The sequence below is a fragment of the Lipotes vexillifer genome, unplaced genomic scaffold, assembly GCF_000442215.2.
Source record: "Lipotes vexillifer unplaced genomic scaffold, Lipotes_vexillifer_v1.1 scaffold1639, whole genome shotgun sequence".
Lineage (NCBI taxonomy): Eukaryota > Metazoa > Chordata > Mammalia > Artiodactyla > Lipotidae > Lipotes > Lipotes vexillifer.
This window is the reverse complement of record NW_006782296.1, coordinates 913,762-917,235: the sequence shown is the minus strand read 5'-3', so window position 1 is coordinate 917,235 and position 3,474 is coordinate 913,762.

Genomic DNA, 3,474 nt, shown 5'->3' with positions numbered 1-3,474 from the left:
CGCGGCTGCCGAGCTGGGGAGGCCGGGCGGGGGAGGGGGGCGGCGCACCCGCCCGCTGGCTCGCCGAGGTCGGACTGAGCCGCCGGAGACACCGCGCGCTGCTTGCCCTCTCTCCTCCTCGTCCTCCTCCTCTCGCCTCTCCCCTCCCTTCTCCGCCCAGCGACTCCTTTGTGCCTTCCTCCAGCCCTCACCTCGGCCTCTCCGATCCCAATTAGTCGGTTTCAAGGGGGCCCCCGCCGGCGGCCCCGCCCTCTCCTCAGCCCCCCAAAAATGGGATCCTTGAAACCGCCCCGTCGAGCTCTAAGCACCATCCCAAAATGTTCTCTCGGCCAATGAGATTTAAACCCGAGGATCAGCCCCGAGGGCTGGATTGGTCAACCACAACATAATGAGATCAGAAACCAGATGCCAACAAAACTTTCCCCCCCACCTCCTTTTGCTTTTTAAAGAGACAAGCTATTATTATATTAAGGGCTTTTTGCCCAGCACGGGATTTCTCTGGAGTCGCGGCGGCGAGACCCGGAGACACACGTTCCCCGAACTGCGGCGGACCCGAGTCACTCAACCCTGGATCACTCTTCTTCCGGGGGGCCACGGCGCTCTCCGGGGCAGGGCCTCTTTAAATCCTTGCCTCCGCCCCTGCTCCTCGAACCCCACCTATTCCAGTCCAATATTTCAGATCAAGTAAAAAAAATATTAAGTTTGAGAAAAAATTGTTTAAGGGAGAGATTTTTTTAAAAACTATCAGTTTACAAAGACTTTTCTCTCAGCCCCTTCCCATGGAATCCAGGCAAAATTTTCTGTCGCCCTATATGTAGACCCCTAGGAGTTTGCCTCGCTCCTCCCCCTGCATACACCCTTAAATAACCCTCTGAAAAACGAGAGCCTGTCTCTTTAAGAGGCTCTTAAAGGGGCCTGGACTCCGGGGCGTAATTGCCCCGTAGCGAGCACAAAGGAGCCCATTATGGTTCTTTGTGTTCGCTGGCACCTCAAAGTGAGAAAACTCAGGAACTCAGAGGCCCTGAGCTGGAGGGTTGGGGCAGGGGTGGGAGGGGGTGAGGTGAAGGAGAATGGCCTAGAGCTGCGGCTTCTCCCTCCCCTTTCTTCCGAGGCAAGTCTTAATTATGCAAAGTAAAGTTTAGTTGCCATAACGAGGAGGTCTTAATCGGAGGTTAATGGTGGGGAGCGGGGGATGACGAGCGGTTCTGAGCTGAAGAGATGACTCTTTTAGGACGTTTGGGGGAATTTTCCTCCTCTCTCTCCACCTCTGCCCCCGCCCCCTAAAAGCTTCCAGATTTGGTCTCCTAGGAGAGAGGGGAGTTTTACCCAGATCTTAAGTGATTCCACACCAGAAACGGGTGGTGCGTGTGGCGAGGGAGGAGGCTGGGGGGTAGTGTGGATTACCCCCCCCCCCACACACACACACACACACACACACTTACCTGGCTGGGGGTGGATGGCGGTGGCCAGCAGGGTTCCGGCTAGCTTAGAAAGGTTTTCTTCTGTTTTCTGCCTTCTTGGATTTTAAGCTTGAGAGGGGGTTCTGGGGAAGAGAGGGGGAATTTGCATGTAAATCTCCTGGGCCTGGTACTGGATGATGGATCAAATATTTTTATTGTCTCTCAGAGGGAAGGGGGGACACGTAAAAAGAAGAAAGAAAATTGAGTTTAGAAAACCCCTTTGCTTCGCTGTATGGGCCAAATCCTCCCAGCCTGGCGAGCTGTTTCCTGATCCAATCTAGAAAAGGACTGCTTTAAAAACAAAACCAAAAAACAAACAACAACAAAAAGAGAAAAAAAGAAGAGAATAGGAAGAAGGAAAGAAAATTCTAAGTCATAGATAAAAACAATGGATCCAGGTTTGATAGGATTCAATTTTTTTTTTTTCTTGATTGAATGAAATACAGATTTTCAGGTTCTTTACAACATGAAAATTCTCCTTATCACTTCCTGGACAGGTCTACTTTCCACTACTTTAGGCAGAAAGATTCCCTTCAAAATCAGGGGGCTATGCCTTAGCTCTCCGTTTTATTTCCATTCCACCCACAAGTCCACCTTCACCCCAGAGCAGTCTAGGGATGGGAAAATTGTGCTGTCCTGCTCTGTGGGACCCAAACTAAGCCCAAGGTGCTGCTCCTTCAAATCTCCCCTCCTACTCTACCTCCAGGACTTCTCTAGAGCTGGTACCAAGCCTCTGAGTTGAGCGGTGAAAACAAAAAATGAGTAAGACAGGTTCCTCCACTCTACTCAGGAAGCTCTCACAGTCCGGTAGGAAATTGAGAGTAAATCTCCAATAGAAATGCAGCATCTTCAATTTCCTTCCATGACAAACCTGTTTTCCTACCCTTGGGCCAGACTTGAGTGACAAGTGACAGCTATCCCTTCCCCAGCCACCCCCAAGGCAAAGGGGGAGCTGAAGCTGGAAAAAAGAAATAAAAGACATCCTTTCATTCATTCAGTCAACCTTTCATTCTGCAACACATTTTTATTGAGTCTTCTGATTTTAGACCACTGTGGTAGGTGCTGTGGGCAAGACAGAGAAAAATGGCAGCATCCCTGCCCTTTATGAGTTTACGGTATCCCAGAAGAAAAGTGATTCTATGAAGATCTTACATTTATCTAGCATTTTTACCTGAAATGGATACCTAGTAATTGTAATTACTTAGGTTTATCGAGCACTTACTAAGCACTGCGCATACATTATGTGTATGCCTACAAAGTAGGTATTGCATTGTGTTTATGGATGAAGAATCTGACCTTGATGAGATTTGGCAACTTTCTCAAGGTCACGTAGTAAATGGCAGAGCTGAGATTTAAACCCAGGCCTGCTTGAATCTTAAAGCTGTGTTCTGTCTCCTACACCACACAGCCCCTAATGTCTATAAAAATTGTGTGCTTTTACGCACTTAGCAAATATATATTGACCATCAGACCCAACCCCTATTCCTGTGGAGCTTATATTCTAGTGGGAGAGATTCACAGTCATCACATAGTCGCTTTCTTCTTTGGCGGTACGCGGGCCTCTCACTGTTGTGGCCTCTCCCGTTGCGGAGCACAGGCTCCGGATGCGCAGGCTCAGCGGCCATGGCTCACGGGCCCAGCCTCCCCGCGGCATGTGGGATCTTCCCGGACCGGGGCACGAACCCATGTCCCCTGCATCGGCAGGCGGACTCTCAACCACCGCGCCACCAGGGAAGCCCACATAGTCACTTTAATGGATGTGAAATTGCCGCAGGATTGAGTGCTACGAAGGGAAAGTCCATGGTGCTATGAAAGCATAATTGGGGAGGGAATTTGACTGAGGTGGAGAGGGCAGAGGAAGCCTCTGAGGTTGGACTGAGGAGTAAAATAGGATGTGGTAAAGAGAGGCCAGCAGGTGTGACACCTGCAGGGCCTTGCAGACCATGTGTAAGGTGCTAGGTATACAAATGTGAACCTAGGGGCTTTCCCTGGTGGTGCAGTGGTTAAGAATCCG